Here is a 21608-nt window from a genome sequence, read left to right as displayed (position 1 = left end):
TTTGGGAAGCAGTGAATAAATACGACCGTGTCTGTGGTGTTCAAGGAACTATGGACGGAGGAACACGGCCTGCTTGGTCAACTACACTGTGACCAAGTGTGACCACAGCCTCCCCCCAGCCTTAGGAAGAGCCTCTGGATTCAGGCCGCTCCATCTCCAGGGGAGGTAGGCCTGGAGACTGTTAATTGGCACTCACAGCCTCCTACTCACAGGCTCCAACTCTGGCCTCTTCCTGCTTCCTTCTATTCTTCTGGGCAGGCCACACTGCAGTTGCTGCAGGGCTGGAGGTTCAGGGAGGCTGTCCCGGCTCACTTATCTCTTTCCGGCTGTTTCCTGTCTAGGGAGATAGGGAGAGGAGGTGTCCTCTATATATGGGGTGAGGTAGGGAGAGGAGGTGTCCTCTACCTATGGGGGGTGAGGTAGGGAGAGAGGAGGTGTCCTCTACCTATGGGGGTGAGGTAGGGAGAGGAGATGTCCTCTACCTATGGGGGTGAGGTCGGGAGAGAGGAGTGTCCTCTACCTATGGGGGTGAGGTAGGGAGAGGAGGTGTCCTCTACCTATGGGGGTGAGGTAGGGAGAGGAGGTGCCCTCTACATATGGGGTGAGGACTGAGGCACTGTGGACCAGCTCCCTCTGTCATAGGGCTGAGCAGATACAGTGATATGATGATGAGCCTGGCCCTATAGCCCTTATCCTGTCCCCACCCATGAGAATGGGACAATCACTGTATCAATCAGGGTGCTCTAGAGGAACAGAACAGATAGAATGTATCTCGTGTGTGTGTGTGTGTGTGTGTGTGTGTGTGTGTGTGTGTGTGTGTGTGTGTGTGTGCGTGCGGGAGAGAGAGAGAGAGAGAGAGAGAGAGAGAGAGAGAGAGAGAGACAGAGGGAGAGAAACACACAGAGAGAAACAGAGAGAGAGAAAGAAAAGGAAGGAAGAAAGGGAGGGAGGGAGGGAGGGAAGAAGAGAGGGGTGGAGGAAGGAAGGAAGGAAGGGAGGGAGGGAGGGAGGGAGGGAGGAAGGAAGGAGAGGAGAGGACTCATTAGAATGGCATTTTATAGGTTGTAGTCCAGCTAGTCTAACAATGGAAGGTCCAAGAATCCAGTTGTTGTTTAGCCCACGTGGCAGGATGTTTCCACTGATCTTAGTATACACCAGAATCCCAAAGAAGTAGTCTCTAATGCCTGTGGGAGAATGAGCTTGACAGTGAGAGCAAGGGCAAGCAGGCAAAGAAAGCAAGCTTCCTTCTTCCATGTCCTTCATATAGGCTGCCAACAAAAGATGTGGCCCACCTTAAACTGTATCTTCCTATCTCAAAAAATCTGGATTAGCCCAGCAGTGGTGACAAATGCCTTTAATCCCAGCACTTGGGAGGCAGAGGCAGGTGAATCTCTGAGTCTGAGGCCACCCTGTTGTAGAGAGTGAGTTCCAGGACAACCATGGCTACACAGAAAAACACTGTCTCAACCTCCCACCCCCCAAAAATTAAAAAAGTCTGGATTACAGGTGTATCTTCTCATCTCAAAAGAGCCATATTAAAAGTGGGTCTTACCTCTTCAATGATTTAATTTAAAAAAAAACCCTCAAGGTGTGCCCAACTGCTTGGGTTTTAGTTTAATTCCAGATGTAGTTAAGCTGACAACCAAGAGTGGCCATCACAGTGACAACGCTCATCTCCCAGGACAGTGGCTGTACTGTCATCCGGGGACTTGATGGAGACAGTGGAAGTCATAGCCTAACCCTTGATGGGACAGGGGTGGGCAGGGTAGCTGCAGAGGGAAGCACGGAGCGGTCACTCTCCTGCTGAGCTCACACCAGCCATCCCACTCCACCAGGATTTCTTGGGAAATTTGTTTTCAGCACTCTGATGCCTGAGACTTCCAGGAAGGGTCTGGGCTTTGGATTCCGGCTTCCTCCTTCCTCTTGGCCCCAGCATCTACCTGCATACACAGGCACAAAGGAACCTCCATGAAGAAGGCCACAGAAACCTCCCCGTCTGCTTCCTATGCTTTTAGGAGCCTGCTATGTCCCTTCCTACTCAGGTGTCTCAGTGGGACTTGCTGGTCCTGCTCTGTAACTGTAAAGTGCACAGCAGAAATGACATCGAAGGGGAGAGGCACAGATGATGGCAGAGGGGACTTTCTCAGTACCCACTGGGAATTTCACCCTCGGTGCATCCAATATCTCACCTATTTATTCATGCAATGTACAGTTTTCAACCTAATATGTGCCTAATATGTAGTTCAAGCACCTAATCCAGTTTGAGAAAGGGTTGAAGACAGCAGGACCCTGACTACTGGAGATACCAGCAAGCCAGCTGGGCAAGATTAATTGTGATTAGTGCTTGTGATGAAGGCCACAGAACTCTGGGATGGGAAGGATGGAGGGCCGGCTCCTCGGGGGCAGGGGACCAGGCCAGCTCTGGACAGAGGAACTCTGCATGGGAGCACTGTTCTTGCATTTGCATAAAAGATTTATTATTTTGTAATCTAAATTGTGTGTGTGCATGTGCACACACACGTGAGTGTAGGTGCCCTCAGAGGACAGAAGAGGGCACAGATCCCCTGGAACTGTAGTTAGAGGCGGTGTGAGCTGCTCAACCTGAGCGCAGAGAGCGGACGCAGAGCCTCTTCTAGAGCAGTAAGCACTCTCGACCGCTGAGTCCCCTCTCCAAGCATCTGTCCTTGGGTTTTCTGATAACTGAGGTGACTGGCCTGGGGCGAGGGCTTTGGGTGGGTGGGTAGGGTTGGGAGAGCGCAGGTTTAAAATACCTCAATAGATAGATCACTGTTCCACGCAGGTCCGCCTCTCCTCCATTCAGCAACCACTTGTCCTAGGTCATTTATGGCTCTCAAGCTCTGGGCCATTAGCCCATCTGTCAGGAAGTTACTGATTTCCAACAGGCTCCACCCTCTTGCTCCCACCCCTTGTCCACACCTCAGCTCCCCGTCCTCATCCATTCTCCTTTCCCAGAGCTTGATCTAAAACATGTAGTAGCTTGGTTCAAATATCCTCCCATGGCTGCCCATTACCTGCCCAGGACAAATCACAAAGCTTCTCCAGGCCTTGGGAACACGACACAACCAGATCGCAGACGATTGCCCAGGCCTGAATCTCCTTGTTTTGCTGAGGTCTCTGGTGGTTGTAAACGCACCACGCTGCTTGTCCTCTACAAGCTCGCTCCGTAGTCGCCCTGACGGGAGCCCTGTCCCCGTGCTCCTCCCATCGTGGGGATAATATACTTTGTAACGTGCAGTCGCCCCTCCACCACATCTCCAGCACTCTGTCTGCTTCTCCATGCAGGTCCTTGGTGTATGGAGATGGGTGCAATGCCCTGATGTCTTCAGTGCCAACCAGACAGGAGGAGAGGCAGAGTGCTGCACTGAGCAGCCCAGAGACGGTACCCCCCAGCTCTGTGTTCTTGTCTCTGAAATGAGACTCTATAGGTACTCCTTACATTGAGCGATTGAGCTGGTGTGGTGACAGACAGGTGAGAAGCCCCCTGGGGGTCTTTAGAAAGCAGATGTATTTGGTTGGAGGATAGACAATGAATGGAGTGGGACAGTCCCACAATCCCGTTGATACCTCCAGAACCTCCTGGGGATGAAGGTTATCTGACTCTAGAAGCTGGCCACTTGCTGTGTCAACATGAAGATACCACACACACTGAACACACACTAGAGCTGGCATGGCATGACTCTGGATCCAAGCAAGCAAAGCCTGAGGTCTACGGTAGGGCGCTTCAGAGTGGTGAGAATGGCTCACGAGCTGTCTGTCCCAGGGATGGGGTCTCCTCTCAGCACTCCTCAGTCCCCTGCAGCTCCAGCGGGCACCCTCACCGTGGCTGCACAAAGGCCCTGGTTTCCGTCCAGACCTCCAGGGCAGAGCACGTCACATTCAAGTGCAGACCATTTCACGGGACCCAAGTATTCCCCTCTGCTGCTGCAGGTGAGGCATTACTTACCAAACTTACAAAATGATGGGAGGGCCGGGGAAAGGCAGAGTTGGCCGAGTTCTTGTCTTGCATGTAGACATCCTCAGGGTTCTGCCCCACATGATGGTGCCTACCTATAATCTCAGCATTTAGGAGACAGAGGCAGGAGGGTCAGAAGTTCAAGTAATCCTTGTCTACATAGCAGGTGCAAGACCAGCCTGGGCTCCAGGAGGCCCTGCACAGAAAAACAAGACTAGAATTTAAAATGACAATGCAGCTAGGTTTCATTGTTTCAAGTTCCATTAAAATGTGGAAGAGCTTTACTGCCATTGAAATGTGGAAGAGCATCAAGGGTACTGAGATCTGAGCTCTGGGGTACTTAGGGCTCACTCCCTAGCTTCCGGGGCTTTGACACATTTGAGGGTAAACAAATGACAGGGTGATTTCAGGCACTCTTAGGGGAATCTCTTTGAATCCCTAATATTTCCCCTCCAAGTGATCTGTTATTTGGGTCATCCTAGACTTTGCTTCTCCCAGTCCTAAAACATTCCAGGGATCAAGCTAAGCACCGGGCTTCCTTGGTCCCAGTGGCTGCTCAGTTTCTTGCTGGGTGTGGGAGAAAGATGGCTGACCTTTGGGAACCTCAATAGAGGCCACCTGGGTGTGAAGGAGCAGCCAGGTCAAGAGATCAGGTGAGAACTACCTTTCCTTCCCACTGGGAGGACAACCATGGGGTTTGCTTCAGATTCACGCCTTGTTTTGCAGCTCTTCTCTGAAAGTAACTCACGGCTGTTGTCAAAGGAGCTGCGTATGCAGAGAAGCACGGAATTTTCCATTCCTTCTCCTCCGTCATCTGAACCAGAGGCAGGATGGCATTGTTAATGACTTTGCCTGTGGCTGGCTCCATGTTTTCATTTAACACTGAGCCTACTCACCTCGAATCTTTTTTCTTTCTCTTTTTTTCCTCCTGTTTTACAAAATCCAGATCACACCACCACCAATTCTATTATTGCAAGATCTGTTTTGACGGTGCGTGGGGCCCCGAGGCCACCTGCCAGCGTGTAGGCTCTCTTAACTGTGCTTTCTCTGTGCACGCACCTTTGTTAATTTGTCTTTAAATGGTTTCATTAAACTGTTTTTTTTCATAGAATGAACACATGCATACAGCGAAGACTTAATAAGATGCTAATTTTTCTCTAGCCTCTCAGAAGGCCCATGTTTGTTTCTCACTCTTCCAAATGAAAGTCAGAAGAAAAAAATCTTTCCTGTGTTGCTGTCTGTGGACTTGAGTCAGTGCCTACTGGGGCCTCCGAGAAAGGGGAGGTCTTTGACCGGTCCCCTGTGTTTATTGTACTGATGATTTTATGTTATAGAGCAAAAAGTAATAGTGACTGCGTTCTGTTGTATTGCTATAACTGTAACTGGCTAAAAAGGGCAAGTGGCTGACCTAGACCACTAGGTGAAGCCTAGACCACAGTTCAGCCAGGCCCCAAGCTCTGCACACAGAGTGACGTAGACAGTGACTTGCTTAGTCCTCAGGATGATTCTAGGAGGCAGCAATCACGCTAGCTCTGTTCTACAGATGAAGAAACTGAGGTACAGAGAAGGAGAGGGGTCGACTAGGGAGGTGCCTTGGTGGGTGAAGGTGCCTGCCACAAAACTTGATGGACTGAGGCCATTCCCAAGGACCACACAGTGGAAGGAGGGAACTGAGGCCTGTAAATCCCCTGACCACCACACACAACATGGCAAGTGCATGCATTCTCCCCTCCCCAGTCAAGATGTGATTCAAACAGCAACAATAAAAGCAGAGATGTTTGCAGGACAAAACTGAGCTAGTATGTGATGTGTGGCGGGGATTGGAACCCGTCTGGTTCCACGATCCTGAACCACCCCCAACTATCTCCATAGCATGTCCTGTGGAACTCCATGAGCTTCCTCCCAGCCCCCACCCCCCACCCCCCGGCTCTCTCACCAGGGGTACCTTATAACCTCATGGCAGCCCTCCCTGACTGGAGGAGCCTGTGCTCAGTCTCACAATGAACTGCTTCTCAACTCTTCTCTTCTCTGCTCAGACTATCAGGACAGAAGAATATGTGGGCTGGGCTGGGCTGGGCCACTTGTGGTACAACCTGGGGCTTGGAATTCTCTCCCTCTCCCCTCTAGTCTCCCTGCAGAGTGTCAGCATGGTAACTGTGCCAATTCCAAGGCGTTCTTGGTTCCAGGATTCTTGTCCCTGTCTGGCCCATTTTGCTGTGTGACGTTAGGCCATTCTCTTTGCTTCTTTGAACCTCTGCTGCACCAGTTGCAAAAGAGAGATGATGCTGGTGCCCCTCCTACACAGAGACAGAACAAGGTTTTGTGAATCTGTGTGGGTCTGGCCCAGAATTAATATGGTGAGGAGTGGGAAGGAGCACGGGTTTGGATTGAGAAGCTGCCCCTTTGGAAAGGGGAAGAGGCCCTTGTGTTCCTGGGTGTTCATTCTTGCAAAGAGAGGAGCCCTTTCATCCATGAGCCTCCAATGAGAGAATATTGTGAACAAAGGAACATGAATGACAGAAAGATCTCGTGAGAAAGAACAAGTATGGCCCCCGTTGAGAGTCCGGGAAAAGGGAAGTTGTATGTGTGATCTACAGAGAAGATGGGAGGTGAGTGTGGAACAGCCAAGGGTCCTGGCCATCTGGGAAATCACACTGAGGGATGGCCAGAATTGATTTTCAGAGGCCCTGGACCCTGCAGTACCTGAAGCCTGACATGCTGACGTTTCCAGACTTCACTGGGTGTGTCGTTAAGTTGTATTTGTTGCAGAACTGTGAGCGTGTGTTTCCAGAGCAGCCGAGGACAGAAGTCTACCGCAGAGGAAGCCTGGGCTGAGTGTGTGAAGGGGTCAGCACACACTGGTCGGTGCACACGGGCAGAATGGGGCACTTCAGAGGAGAAGAACGCTGCAGTGGCAGCTAGTAGTGTGGGACTTCTGGAAGGTTCCCTGGAAGCAGGTAATGACTGGGTAGAGGTAGAGGTCTCCAGGGTGAGAATTGGAGGATTCATCTCCTTACACAGTCAGACTCCACCTGGGAGCCCAGAGTCTGTGCCCATGGCTTCAGGTTCCACATCTAGGGTATTCCTCTCCTTTCCATGTCAAGGTGACCGCACAAAACAAGAACAAAAGCCAAGTCCTGTGGAAGAAGAGCTAATAGTGCAGCCCTGTGCCTTGGGCCAAGGCTAGTGTCTGAACAACCTTAGATGCACACTGGACCCTTACAGTGACTCTAATCAGCACTTAGACACACAACCGACCTCCCACAGCGACTCTGGAGAGCACATACACAGGCTTCACCCCAGATGGGCTTGGGGGACCTCTGTCTAGACCAGAGGCAGGAGAATGGCCAGACTGACCACAGAGGCCTAGGTAGTCACTGGCAGTACACCAGCCCTGGGTCAGTCACTGAGTCGTGGCTAACACACTCAAAGTTCTTACTTTTACTGGGCATTCCAGGTATTTTATGAGCAAGGTCTTTGATTTTAGATTTCATGTTTGTGTGTGTAGTGTATTTTTATGTGGGTGCTTTGTACACGTGTTCACCAGCAGGTATGGAGACCACTGGTCAATGTTGTCGTGTGGTTGGTGAGCCACAGTAACCAGAACTCAGGTCCCCATGCCCACACAGTCAGTGCTTTACCCTCAGCCCTCTCCCCAGACAGTTTTGTTTCTGTCACCATGTTTGTTTGGGACAGCGGTCAGAAAGAATTCTAGGGAAGAAGAATGAGTGCTCACAGTCAGTTCACCCAGCCTGGCAATACATGCTTTCAGTACCCTAGAATATGACTTTTGCAAGGTCCCATGTTACAGATAGGGCCGGGGTCCAGTAAGGTAGAGTGTGCTCTAGCAGCAAGGCAGGATGTGCTCTGCCCCTGGCCCAACTGTCGTGATGTACGAATATTTTGAGAGCAGAGGTGTGTGAGGCAGCTTGCTGGCAGCTTTGGTGCATGCTGCAGCCTTCATGAGGATGCCTGCTGTCTGAATCTGGCAATCCCAGACCTTTGGCTGAGGAGAGAGGGAGGCAATCAGCGGGGCAAAGCTTGTCTGTTCTCCTGCACTTGGGCCACCTCGTCCAGGTGTGGCTAGCCGGCCCAGCACAGACATTCCCTGAGCTGACGGCCAGCCAGCAGGAACCTCGCTCCCCACCCTGGGCTCCTATACTCCCACAACCCCTTTCCAGCCCCTCGTCACCTGAGAAGAGCTGACTGCTTTTCCCTTGCGCAAAGGCAGCATGAGAGGTGGTCTTGATGGAAGAAGCAGACTCTACTGCCCGGACTCTGTGGAGGAAAGTGTTGAGTGTGTGCTGTGACCAGCAGCACTGATGGCTTTAGCAGGCCCTGAGGTAGACACGGTAAGCTCTCACCCTACGGCCTAAGGAGGCAGCATGTGGAACCAGATGTTGGCCCGATGGGTCCCATGGGCCTCTCTTCCTGTTACTCAAGCCACCAGGCATTCGGGGACATCAGGGATGCCTGAGACATTGCTGTCCCAAGAGGAATAGTGTTCATTGCCATCTACTGATGTCACCAGCCCTGATGGCCTCACACTTCACAGTGGCACTCTGAGGAAGACAATATGCTGCCTCCACTGTGCCTCCTTGGGACCAGAGAGGTCATTGGCTTAAAATCACAGCATCCACAATAGTCTTGGGATCTCCAGCTCATTCCTTTAATCCCAATGGCTATGTAACCTCAAGTTCAGAGTCCATAATGTTATCTGAGGTCATGAGAAAATACCTGTTCTTGGCTTGCCCTGTGCCTCAGAGCCAGACTGCAGATGGGAGATGTGGCTTTGACAAGCACCCGGGTCATCCTCATGAACAGACCCTGCGCTGTCAGAAGGATCCACTCAGATCTCTGGAAAGTTCCCAGCTGTGGCTTGTGAACAGTGGGAAGGGGGAGCTCTCTGTAATGTGTGATGGGGGAAGGGAAACAGCCATCCCCACTCCTTTCCCTGAACACTGTCCCTGGGCAAAACAGGCAGGTTTTCAGGGCCCCTGGGGTGAGGCCTGTTGGGAGGCAGCAGATGAACCCCGTGTCTAAGGCTGAGCCAGCACATTCCTAGCTCATCTTTACTGCTCCCATTTGGCCCTTCCACTCCGAGTGGCCTGTCTCTCCTCACCAGGAGACAGATGACAGGAGCTGAGCAGCCTCTGCCAGCCTGGATGGCAGAAGAGCAGCTCTGCCTGGAGGCCTCTAGCCCTGTGGAATCTAGCCATGCCCTGACATGGACGGTCCCAAGGGGCACCTTCCTCCAGTTGCACCCTGGTGGTGGGTGGGAGGAACTGGTTCAGCCTGCAAGAGACAAGATGTAGCCAGGGTCACGTGGTAGTCATGCCATGTTAAGTTGACAGTTCTCAAAACCAGTCTGTTGTTTAGCCCTTGAAGCCTTGTTTCAACTGGTATCATATAAAAACAACATCAATAAAAGGGACTAGATGAGATGTGAGGACAATTTGACTGTGACACCTGTCACCCCTTTGACCATCAGGGTTGACTCCATTGCAAAGGTTGCCTAGTTGGGAGTCCCCTTCCTCCCTCACTGCTCCATGTGCCTCCCTTGCAAAGCTGAGCACTCAGTGAGTCGAAGAGGATGACCTTACCTGAATAGAGGAGGACCGATCTTTGGTCAAGGGGATACAAGTAGCTGTGCTCCCCTGCAAGAATCTCCAAACAAGCTCTCAAGAAATAGACAACATGCGAGCACTTCCTAGCAGACAGACCCCTCACCTAGGTCACTCAATCTAAGACCCCCAAATCCCAAGAATATCCTTATTACACATCATCATTATTTTATAGATGTGAAACTGCAGCACGGTGAAGTGACGAGCATGCTGCTGCCTGGCTCTGCCTCCAGGGCTCACATGAGCACAGTTTGAAGACCGGGGTACAGACCACTAAACACCATATTTGTATCTGAATCGGGAAACATCAAGACTCTGGGTCACACTGTTTAGCCAGGGATAGTTCTGCCTGGGTCTGAAGCTTTCTAGAAATAACCATGTCCTCTCACCCCAAAGTTGCTTCCCAGACCACTATGTGGTCACACTGAAGAACTGAGTCCTTCTGGGCTTGACTGACCTCTGAACCCAGGGTTTTCTAGTGATCATACCCTCTCCCAAGCTATGTCTTTCTGGTGGCTTCCAGGACCCTATTGACGGCACCCTGGGGTCACTGTTAATTCATTTGAAGGGTCAGTTATTGATTCCAGATGACCAATCAGCTCCTTTCTGGGGTTCCCCAATTTGGAAAGAAGGAAGGGCCTCTGCCCGGTGGTGGTGAGATTGGGCAGAGCACAGGCAGTCAGGTCTCTCATTGAGTCTAAGAACAGAAGTGAAGATGGCCTGCAGGGAGGACAGAGAGACCTGTGGTTGTATCCATGTCGTTCCCACACTCGGTTGTTTACTTGTGATGTCTGCCTGACTTAGGAGCACTCATTTCAGTTGCTCATTTCCCAGAAGAGGAGGAAAATCTACCAATCAATCAATCTGTCAGAGAAGAATGGAGCTATTAGATAGACTGTCTCCTGTATGTTCATTTTTTGTTGTCTGTTTTTTGAAACAGGGTTTTTCCACATAACAGCCCTAGCTGTCCTGGAATTAGCTCTGTAGACCAGGCTAACTTCGAACTCACAGAGATCTGCCTGCCTCTGACTTCTAAGTGGTGGGATTAAAGGCATCCACTACCACTCCCCTGAGCTTCTGTACATTCTTGGACCACCCACGAGCCAGGCCTTCTTTTTTTCTCACTTGTCCTAGCCAGGCTGTACTGCTTCTGCATGACATGAACTTTAGCCAGGGGGATAACATGTTCTGTGGGGCTTTGCGGGGTTCATGGGAAGGGATCCTCATGTTCAAAGGGCATATGAGTCAGGACCTATGCAGAGTAGCACATTGAGTCCCACACTCCCCTGCCTTACATCTATATTTAACTGTGGGTTTTCCCCCCACTGGAGGGAGAAAGGAAAGCTGAACTGCCCCCATATGCCTGTTTTTCTCTTTTGTACAACAAGGGAGCTTGTATCTAGGCACATGGTTGCTTGGATGGCATCTCCCAGCATCCCTTGCAGCTAGGTGTGGTCATGTAGCCAAATTCTACCCTATGATGTAGGCGATCCATGCATCCTCTGTGGCTGTATTCACAAAAGATGAGTGTGTCTTCCCATTCCACTCCCCTCTTGATGACTGACACACTAGCAGTGATCAGTCACTTCGTTCCTCCTGAATGAGGACAACAAGATTGGAGAGACCTTGTCCCAACACCGCTGGGACCCTGTTAACACTGAACTGGCCTTGGAGTCGAAAGAGAGAAGAAAATAAATGTTGGTATTTATCAATTCCATTATTGTTTTGGTTTCTGTAACAGTAACTGTGTCTGTGTCTGATACAGCCACTTTGTCTTTTGACTTTAGACTTACGATGGTGTCTGGAGTTGTGGCAGCCATCTTGTGATCACGAAAGGGAAGCCAAGAAGCTAGCTGAAAAGCCAACTAAGAGTTCTCCTTCTCTGGGTTCCTGAATTTGCCAACTCTGGACCAGTTATTAGATTATCAGTTACTTTTAGATGCTGCGATAAAACACCATGACTAAAAGCAGCTTACGGAGGAATTTGTTTTGGCTTATAGTTCTGGGGGAGGGGGTCCATGATGGTGGAGGAGGCACAGCAGCAGGAGGCTGAAGCAAGAAACTGGGCGATCACATCTTCAATTGCAAAAATGAAGCAGAGAGACTGGAGGTGCTGGAAGAGGGGCATGGCTACAAATTCTCAAAGCCCACTCTGAGTGACACACTTTCAGCAACTTCACATCCCAAAAGTTCCATAACTTCCCCAACAGGATTACCAGCCAGCTACCAAGTGTTCAAAGACTTGAGCCTCTGGGGACGTCCCACATTCAAACCGTGTTTGGCAAGATGATGCATTTCTTCTTGATCAGAGTTTTTCTTTGGCTTTCTAGCACTAGCAAAGCCGCCAACTGAAGTTTGCTATCAGTCCTGTGGATGAGTTGCCCAAAGTCACCAGCAGGAAGGGACAGTGGAAGGCTATGGTTCGATGGGGAGCTAGCTGTGTGGCTGGGGTCCATGCACCCTTGTGAGGTTCCTTCCATTCAGACTCCAAGTCCAGGTTCAGCTCTGTCCAAGGAGGAGGTGGTAGTGTATCTCTGGGTCTCTGACCTCTCTAACCTGGGCTTCTGTTTCTGCCCATGTTTGCATTTAAACATGTTCTGGAGTTCAGGGTTTTCCTCGGTCAGTTTTGGTCTGGTGAGGAAGCAGAAGCCCGTCAGCTCAGATCGTGAGCACAGCTCAGAGAAAGGGCATTGCAGAGGCATGGACAGGGGATGCTGAGGCACAGTATACAGGCACCAGGACAGCAGTGGAAGCCACGACTCTCCCAGAGTTGCAGGTAACAGGAACAGTCAGCTAAACTGGAAAGGCCTGATGTCTCTGGGGTCCTGCAGGCATCTCCCAGCCCCTAATCTTAGTCAGGAGCATATGTGGTTCTTACAGTCAACCTCCGGGGGCAAGTGAGATGAAGGCAGGTCCCTGGGTCTGTATCACAGCCAACTCTGGAAAGAGGACCCAGCGCAGAAGGCCACAAAGCAGCAGCTGGCAATGGGCTGCCCTCCAGGAAAAGCGGCCACCCCTGGGAGAAGGGAGCTTGGAGCTGCTCCCTGCCAGACGGGCTCCAGAGGGGTTCACTAGAGTAGTCCATGTGAATCAATGGCAAAAGATGCAACTGCAGACAGATAAATAACTTAAAAGACGAGACTCGCTGGGAAGGCTTCTGATCTCAGTCTGGCTGCTGGGCAGCAGGACACACAAGCTCTATTTTTAATCAGGGCCAGTTGGGTGAAGACAACCAAGTGCTCCAGTGGCTTTGAAAAGAGATCCTGCCTCCTGCTCCCTAGCTGGGTTGCTTTACCTTATCCTGGGGGCCTCTCTCCAGCCCCGGCATGAGAAAGGTCACCATGAGCCCCCACTAGGAGCCAGCGCAGATGAGACCTAGGCTCTGAATTCCAGCTGTCTTAGGCATATGGGGAGCAGTTGCAGAATGTCCACAAACCTGTTACCTCACCTGTGAGATGGGGAAGCAGCAAGGCCTCCTGACATGAACTGTCGGCCCGCAGTCCTTAGCACAGGCTCTTTGCCGGAGAGTGAAGGGGCCAAGCTGAGGTTCTAGGGCAGGAAGCCAGACGTGGATCTGTGTTCTGCTCTATCCCTCCAAAGGCCAGCTGCTCTGTGGGCAAAAATGTATTGAATACGCCCACCACCACAGCAAACGTGACCCAGAGAAGTGCCACTCAGGTAGCGCCAGCTACGGAGAGCACCAGGCAGGGGCAGAGTGAGATCAGAACTACCCACATTCCACTTTCTCAGGCAGCACTTCCTGGTAGATACCTCTCCCGAGGGGCCCTCCAAGTACTTGACACCTCTCCCTTTGGACACTTCTGGAGTGGAGGACTGAGTCATATCCTTCTCCCCTGCCTTAGCCCAGGCCGTGAAGCTGCACACATGCACGCTATTCTTCTGCTTTTGAAACATGGCCGCTCCTGTAAACAACACTCAGACCAGGACTTCTCCCACCGCCCTACTTCATACTCACAGACACATTCACAGACTTCCACAACTGCAAAGCTAGAGCAAGGTAAGCCACTCCACCACGTCTTGGCTCACAGCTGTCCCTCTGTGACAATGAAGAGGTTGTGTGGCATTTGTTTGGATGGATGCGGGCGGGGGAGTTGCCTTTGTTTTTGGAACCTGTGCCATGTATGTGGGCCTTGCCACCAAAATCTTAAATTCAGTCTTCAAGGCAGGTATCCCTGGCTGGCCTGAAACTCATACTGTAGACCAGGCTGAAATTCACAAGGATCCACCTGCCTCTTCCTCACGAGTGCTGGGATTAAAGGCGTGTGCCACCATGTCAGAGCTTCCCGGGGGCATCTTTAGAGTGTGAGCCCACTGGACGGGTATAGCACAGAGCTGTAATGTAGAGACTCACTCCTGGCCGCAGGGCCACTAGGACAGAGCAGGACTTGCAATGCCCTCCCCGGCCACCGTCTTTAGAGCTTAATGTCTCAGAAGAGCTGAAGTTGGGTACCATGAAACCCATCCTCCTCCAAGATACCAGCATCACCTTCCCTGTCATCTCCTCCCATCCCTTCCTCCTTCCCTGGGATGAGATCAGGCAGAAGGAGCAGGAAAGGGTGGACACAGGGAGGTGACATCACATGACAAGGACAGTGGAACTGGGATTGTTCGTTCATTTTAGTTGAGGATGCAAAGGGACCACGTGCGGCTATTACCCAATGTACAGGCCCTGCAGAGCAAGGGCTCTGAGGACTTTCGGGCTTCTGTAAAGCCAGCATTTGGAGGCATCACTTCAATAGTAGCACCTAACACAGTGTAACGGGGTTGTTACTTGGGGTTAGAGTGATGAAAGAGATTGATGATCGGGAGAGCCGAGGCTCTGCCTACATTTGCTGATTACCCTCTCGGTTTCCAGGGCTTTTCTCTGTATTGTGGTCTCAAAGAACACCGGCAGATAGAACAGGAGCACAGACCCCAAAAGCGTGGATCATCAAGGGGCGAACTGCATCAGGCAATGGCCTCAGGAGCCATCTGGCCTGGTACAAATTCAAAGTCTTCCACAGATTTGTGACAGGACACCCAGCCGCTTCCTGGCCACTGTCATCAGCATGATGGAGAATCACCGTCAGCATTATGCTGACAGCAAGTCTCCTCCACCAGGGCAAAGGCTTCTCCATCTTAGACCCCAGCAAGGGGCAAGGCAATTCATGGCCAGCACCTTAAAGCCTCTCTTCCCCAGACTCTTCCTCGAGGCCAGCTTTGTACTCTTGCCTGGCCAAATGCAGAAAGGCTTGTTAATAATGAATAGGGTCCTGTCTGCCTTACTTAACACTGAAGCTCTGAGCAGATGCGCAACCCTTCAGAAACGATCGGTCCAGCTGATGAGGCCCCTCGGGGCGCGTTCCTGCAGCCTGCCTCTTGTTCCTCCTAATGGAATCATAATGTTAATGTGATTTCAATTAGGGCTGCGTTACAGAACACAGGTGCTGGAGTGAGCCTGCCGCAGGAGGCTCCGTGGAGACTCATTTGCCTGCGAAAGGTGCGTGTGATTCCAAAGGCACCCTGGGTCCCAAGAAAGAGCCAGTCACTGCGCTGAATGGGACTGTGGGGCACATTTGTGCCCCTTCATGGGCCCGGAACTATTGTTTTCCACTCAAAGCTAAGCAACAGCCCTCACTCCGCTAACACCTGATGTGTTTCTTGGGGACTCCTGAGGTCTACAAGCCCCAGTATGAGAAATACTAGGCCAAGAACAGAACGAAAATCTTACTCTAGGCAACTGTGTTTTCAAAGTAGCAAAACAGAGTCACTGTTTTGTTAAATGGCCACAGCCCCCCCCCGCTTTAAATTTTATTTTTATTTTATAAACATGGGCATTTTGCCTGGATTTATGCCTGTGTACCATTGTGTGCCTGGTGCCCACAGAGGTCAGAAGAGGGCCTCTTCTGACTGAAGTTACAGGTGGTTGTGAGCCATTGTGTGAGTACTGGGAATTGAACCTGGGTCCTCTGGAAGAACAGTGAGTGCCTTTAATTGCTAAGCCATTTATCAGCCCCTAGCTTTTTTTCTTAAAAAAGAAAAGGCACACATGTATGTACACATGGAGATGTAGCTGCCAGATGTGATCTGAATGCTACACGAATACACTCATTGCTCAGATTTTATCAAAATGCAAGCATACAAACAGCTGGGGGCAATTTCCATAGAACGCAATAGCTCTCAGGAACATATTGCCAGACACCCCACCCACCCCACAAAACCAACGCCTACAGCTGCAACTGGGACTCTGGGGAACACTGGCCATCTGCCGTTCTGCAGATGAGGAAGCCGGAACCAGAGACAGGAAGAGGATTTCCAAAGACTGCTAGCAAGTCAGGGCCCCATAGAGATTAGAACCCAGTTCCTGCCTTCCAACCCTGCTCCCTTCTCCTAAGATCATTGTAGAGAAATTAGCAGGACAAAGCAAGCAACACCTCAAATTCCATCATCCAGAAAGCTCCTTGGCTAACCTTCTAGAATATTCTTCCAATTTCCTATCTATAAACATATATAGTGGTGAATATCTTGGTAATCTGGTACCTTTTTCATTCAAGTATAGCACAACAGGGACACAGTCCTGGCTATGTATCTGTGAGACTTGTGACCTCCCAGTAGCCCCACTGGCTGAAGGGTGTTTTCCTCAGAGCTTTGTCTCATCCAGATACTCCCATGATGCCTCCATTCGAGCACCACAAACGATTTGACCTCTAGGTCCACATCTTCATGCCATTATCTTTGCTGTGACTCCTGCCTCCCAAGCCCTTCTCTGTCTAGCAGAGAAGGCCCCAGGGGCAGCCCAGAGGTAGCCCTGCAGCCAAATCTTCCCTCACAGCTGTCCCAGCACCACACTGTGCCCTGCCCTTCCCTCTTGAAGGACTTCTGATAAATTTTGTAGATGATCGTGGGGTGGATCTTGTAACCTTGTAGAAACAGGTTATCTGTTGCTGGTGGGAGTGCAAACCTAGAGACAACCTAAATGCCCCTTAACCAAAGAATGGATAAAGAAAATGCGGTACATTTACACAGTGGAGTACTACTCAGTGGTAAAAAAAAAAATAATGACATTTTGAAATTTGTAGGCAAATGGATAAATCTAGAAAAAAAAAAAAAACAAAACCATAGTGAGTGAGGTAACCCAGACCCAGAAAGGCAAATATAATACTACTCACTCATAAGTGGCATTTAGACATAAAACAAAGAAACATCATTCTACAGTCCACAACCACAGACAACAAAGAGGATCCTATGAGAGACGTACATGGATTGAAATAGGAAGGAGAAAAAGACAAGATCTCCTGAGTAAATTGGGAGTGTGGGAGGGGGGTTACAAGAGCAGAGAAAAATGTATAGCACAATAAAACAATAAAAAAGAAAGTCTAGAAATGCAAACGAATATCTGTGATGTTGCCCAGGATGTGCTCAATGTATTATGTGTGTTTATTAGTTTTATGCTGCTGTCTGTGCTTCTACATGTGATGAATACTGTGCACTTTCACAGATCAGTGAACCAAAAGTTCATTTTCTTCCACTCCATAATGAGCAACAAAAGCCAGGGAAATTATTTCAGCTGTGTACTGGCATTCCTAGGGAAGAGCTTTGTTGATGTGTTATCTCAGTGTCCTCTTCTGTGATACAGGATGCTTTGGATAGGCACAATGAGACGATGCAAACAATCTTCACAATGTTTCCATAAGCACTAGATGCTAGAGTCCGTACTCACATTCTTGCTATAATTGTTATCAAGTCTATGGGTTTTGAAGATGGGATGTATGAGTGAGGGAAGGTTGACTGAATGAATGAATGGATGGATGGATGGATGATGGATGGGTAGAGGATAGAGGATGGGTAGATGAATGGAGGATGGGTAGGGGGATGGAGGATGGGTAGGGGGATGGAGGATGGGTAGGGGGATGGAGGATGGGTAGGGGGATGGAGGATGGGTAGGGGGATGGAGGATGGGTAGGGGGATGGAGGATGGGTAGGGGGATGGAAGATGGGTAGAGGGATGGAGGATAGGTAGAGGGATGGAGGGTGGGTAGATGGATGGAGGGTGGGTAGATGGATGGAGGATGGGTAGGGGGATGGAGGATAGGTAGGGGGATGGAGGATGGGTAGGGGGATGGAGGATGGGTAGGGGGATGGAGGATGGGTAGGGGGATGGAGGATGGGTAGGGGGATGGAGGATGGATAGGGGGATGGAGGATGGGTAGGGGGATGGAGGATGGATAGGGGGATGGAGGATAGGTAGGGGGATGGAGGATGGGTAGGGGGATGGAGGATGGGTAGGGGGATGGAGGATGGGTAGAGGGATGGAGGATGGGTAGGGGGATGGAGGATGGGTAGAGGGATGGAGGATGGGTAGATGGATGGAGGATGGGTGGATGGATGGAGGATGGGTGGATGGATGGAGGATGGGTAGGGGGATGGAGGATTGGTAGGGGGATGGAGGATGGATAGGGGGATGGAGGATGGGTAGGGGGATGGAGGATGGGTGGGGGATGGAGGATGTGTAGAGGGATGAAGGATGGGTGGATGGATGGAGGACTGAAGATACAAAGGGTGATAAGAGGAGAATGATGAATAAGGATGATGGATAAGCGCAGGGTAAGCAGGTGACTGCATGAGTAGATGAGTGGGTACATGGTGGATGGATAACCGTAAAACAGATAAGGAGATAAGTGAGTGGGTGAATGTACAAATACGTGGGCACATGTGTGCTTGTATGTATGATGGATGATTAGAGACAAGTGGGTAAGTAGATGGATGTGTGATTGGATGGATAATGGAAGGATAAATGAGTAGATGGGAAAGCGGATGAATGAGAGGATGGTGGATGAACATGTGCATACTTAGAGATGGATGGATGGGTAGATGGGTGGAAGGATGGGTGGGTGGAAGGATGGAAGAGTTGATGAATCCATGGGTACATGAATAGATGGTAGGTGGATGGATGGGTGCAGGGGTGGATGGTAGATGGATAAGTGTGCTGCATCTTTGCATGGCTCTAGGGGTTGAATGACTGGGTCCGTGAGGGAATGAAGAGAAGGTGGACACACACAGAGGTGCTGGAATCAGGTGAACTGGACTCTCTGATGCTGCAACACTCCAGAAACTCAGAATGTTTTATTATATATAATTGAACAGGGAGATGGGGTTATTTCACAGTACTAAGTCAAGGAGGAGGGGTTTATGGTATATAGCAGAACAAGGAAGCAGGTACAGTTAATTTCACTAATCTCTGTAGATGGATGAATCAGGTTAGTAGGTAGACGTGTGTGTGTGTGTGTGTGTGTGTGTGTGTGGTTGGATGGATATTAGATATACAGGGGTTTGGGGAGATAGATTGAGTTATTGTGTGGGTAAGTGGATGGATGCTGAGATAGATGGATGAGGTATAAACAGGTTGGAAGATAATGGCAGACCCATGAGTGAATGGGTAGACACGTGGATCAATGGCTTGCTGAGTGAAAGCCCCTTTTCTCCATTAGGATGGCAGGGAGACCAACATCTTGGATTGAGGACTTGAAGGCTGCTTGTTACAGCCTGTGAGCATAGACCACAGCTCACCCGGGTTATAGAACTTAGTCTGGTTATGATGCCCTTATGATGTCTTGAAGTCATGTTTCTGGTGTAGACAGACGTGTGGTACCGTAGATGAGACAAATGCAGGGCTAGCATTTGCTCTGATCAGAAAGGCTCCTCTAAGTTTATGACCATGAACATCACTCACCATAAACTGACTTCTCAGAGAAGAAACCTGAGCCTGTTCCTTTGACAAGGAACAGTGGTTTTCATGGTGCCCGTCTCAGAAAGATGCCATGGCTGCCCCTTCAACCCTGTGAGCTCCTGACCCTCAGGCATGTGCTGGAGAGGTCTCAGAACATTCCCACCGAGCCTCCGCTGGGTCACAGGGGAGGAGTAGGTTGAGCCCCTAAGAGAGCCTGGAAGGACACACACCCCTAAAGCACCCGCTCTGGCAGGGACATGGGAATCTCCTGGTGAGATGAGGACACAGTGGAGCAGGTAGCTGGCCTACCAAAAGCTCTGTGAGTCAGCTGGTGGTGGAATTGGGACCTGAGCACGCTTCAGGCCTTGAGTTTCTGATGACCCTTATTGCTCAGGTACTGTTCTCTGTTCTGTGGCCTCTGGATGGAGCCACAAAGGCACATTAGGAACCTGGGGAAAGTGGTGTGTCACTCATGACACCCATGCATTAACCCAGGGAAGCTACCCTCCAGCACTCCGGGACATTGAGAGTCAGCCCCAATCTCCATCTCTGATCTCAGGCCCTATGTCTGATAGAAGGGGCTCTGGCAAAGTCTCCCTCTGTCTTTGAGGCCCTGATTATCATTCCAGAGTCTCTGGCCTGTGAAGGGAACAAGCAATGTAGTCCTTCAAGGCTGTAGTAACAAAATGTCTAATGGAGATTCATGTCATGAATCAATGAGAATGCCCCATTCCTTTGCTGTGCCGAGCATCAAACCATTCTTTCCTCCCATTTCTTGGATGGACAGGGACAGAGGCAGGGACACTGTGGGAAGGAGACGAAGTGGAGGGGGATCATTAGGAATGCATTTTGAGTCCCAGAAGGACAGGAGAGGATTCTCGGAGTATGTAGCATATACCCGAGGTTGTGTGCTTTGTTCTGAAGATGTCTCAGCACCAGGATCAGCCTGGAGGGAAGGGAGAAGTCAGTAAGCTCTTCAGGTTTCATAAAGCTCTGCTGGGCCTCTTGTGTGGTGGAGAGTGTCTGCTTGGGTTCAGGCCACACAGATATCTGAGGCTGTGCAGAGACAGCCCCACACCCAAGAGAGGAGGCTGATGTCATCTCTCCCTCGCTGGCTCCAGAGCTTAGGAAAAGTGAAGCAGAAGAGGCAGGCAGCAAGTGCATCCAGGGGCTCAGCATCCTGAGTGAGCATCCTCATCATCCAGACAGTGATCTTTAGATCAGCTCTCCAGCTAGCTTGTGGTCCTGAAGCTGGGGCTCTAAGGGAAAGGAGGAAGAGATTTAGAATCATCCCTCTCTGATTTCCCATACCATTTCCATCATGGTCACCCCACAGCAGTGGCTGGCCCTGTTCCAAGATGAGTAATCTTCTCCCTCCCCTCCCCCAGTCACACACACACATACATCAGGAGACTTTTAAAAAGCAGGCTGATGGAAGCTGAAATATGGAACAAGGTGGCCCATGGATAGGACTCAAAAAGATGACAATTGGTCTGACCTCTTTGGTGACCCAACAGATGCTATGGGTCCCTTAAGGTTCCCTAAGTTGACAGGAAAAGTCTGTCACCAACACTCTAGAAAGAAATAGAAGTAGAAAGTGAAGATGTTTTGGAATGAAAGACACATTGAAAATAGTACATTGCAAGGCTGGAAAGAGGTCTCAACAGGTAAGCATGCTTGCCACCAAGCCTGAGAACCTGAGTTCGATCTCTGCAACTCACATGGTGAAAAACAAGAGCCAACTGCCTCAAACTGTCCTCTGACTGCCACTGCCACATGCATACCATGGTACACATGAACACGTACACACAAAGAAACACACATATACACACTCTAAGCAAATTAGTGCAATAAAAATGAAAAAAATTGTAATAAATACAAAGAGGGGTTGTGGACCGACTGACCAGCAACCCCAGAGATCTTCGTGGTTGGTTCAGTGCTGGGATTGTAAGTGCACCCCACCCCACCCCACCCCACCCAGAATCTTCACTTGGGCTCTAGGTGCTGAACTCAGGTCCTCAGACTTCTGCATCAGGATTTTACTGACTGAGCCATCTCTTAGCTTCTCCTGAAATACAGGCATGAATGTGGTATAGTAAGACAGGAGTTTGACCGTCAATATTAAGCGACACATTCTAGTGAATTGAGTTTGAGGTTAAAGGAGGAGTTAGTGAACACCATGTAGGAACTCAAGTCTCAGGAGTGGAGACTCTGGTGTTGTGGGCAACGTGAGATCCTAAAGAATGGAAAGTGTGACCCAAGAAATTGACCTAATGAGTGTCCT

The sequence above is a fragment of the Myodes glareolus genome, chromosome 10 (assembly GCF_982192425.1).
Source record: "Myodes glareolus chromosome 10, mMyoGla1.1, whole genome shotgun sequence".
In the NCBI taxonomy this organism is placed as follows: domain Eukaryota; kingdom Metazoa; phylum Chordata; class Mammalia; order Rodentia; family Cricetidae; genus Myodes; species Myodes glareolus.
Note: the sequence above shows the minus strand (reverse complement) of the source record.